The sequence below is a fragment of the Ornithodoros turicata genome, unplaced genomic scaffold (assembly GCF_037126465.1).
Source record: "Ornithodoros turicata isolate Travis unplaced genomic scaffold, ASM3712646v1 Chromosome32, whole genome shotgun sequence".
Lineage (NCBI taxonomy): Eukaryota > Metazoa > Arthropoda > Arachnida > Ixodida > Argasidae > Ornithodoros > Ornithodoros turicata.
In genome coordinates, this window is record NW_026999357.1 from 1,119,092 (window position 1) to 1,120,126 (window position 1,035).

The following is a 1,035-nucleotide window of genomic DNA, read 5'->3' on the forward strand; positions in this document are numbered from 1 at the left end:
ATAATTGTAACCATAACTATCTGGCAGAATCAAAGTTTCGAATTATGTGTCATATGTGATTCTTATCTCCCCCATACTATCCTCATGTGTGTCATACGGCCCCATATGTATAGTATTCTTGTCACGTACGAATCGTATGGAACCCTTATGAGAAGTGTTCTACGTTTACGACAACATATACCGACGGCGCATCCCGCAACAACAAAACCGCCTCAGCATTCGTCATACCATCCGAAGGTGTAGTGCACGGAGGACGTTTTTCACATCCAACCTCCTCCACAGCTGCGGAACTCTATGACATCCTTTTCTTTTTACAACACATCACTGATTTTACACCGCAGGAATGGGCAGTCTTCACGGACTCGAAATCTGCACTGCAAGCAATTGAAAATTCCGGCATACGAGGGCCCTCCGCACCCCTAGTCACAGATGTGTTAATGGCTTACCACACTATCTACGCTGCAGGCCACAGGCTAGTTCTCCAGTGGGTACCAGCCCATTGTGGTGTCGTGGGGAACGAGCAGGCCGACAGCGCCGCAGAAGCACCACTCTTGTATCGGAAACGGACCAGTACTGTTCTGCTGACAGGAGACCGCAGTTTCATTCTGCGACGCCTCGTGACACCCCTCGTGTCTCGATGTGGCCTTTACAGCTCGTTGGCGTTACCGCTTGAGACAAGTGGTCTCTCCCTCCTGCTACTGTGGTGCTCTTGAGGATCTGGAGCATATTCTTCTTCATTGTCCCAACTACCAACCTTACCGAACCACACCCTCCGGGTCTCTTCGTCAGCTGGACTCCCGCCCCTTCTCTCTACCGAAATTGCTTGGTCCCTGGTCCAATCAAGCCCAGCAACGATCTGCGCTCAAAGCTCTTTTGACATTTCTGGACACCATCGGACTTCGGTCGTTATTGTGAAGGGGCTCGTTATTTTATTCCCTGCATCCCCACCAGCAATGGGGTAGAGTATCCCCTCTGGCGATGAACCTCCCCACTCTTCAGAGACAAAATAAAGTTGTTGTTGTTCCAACCGCAAAG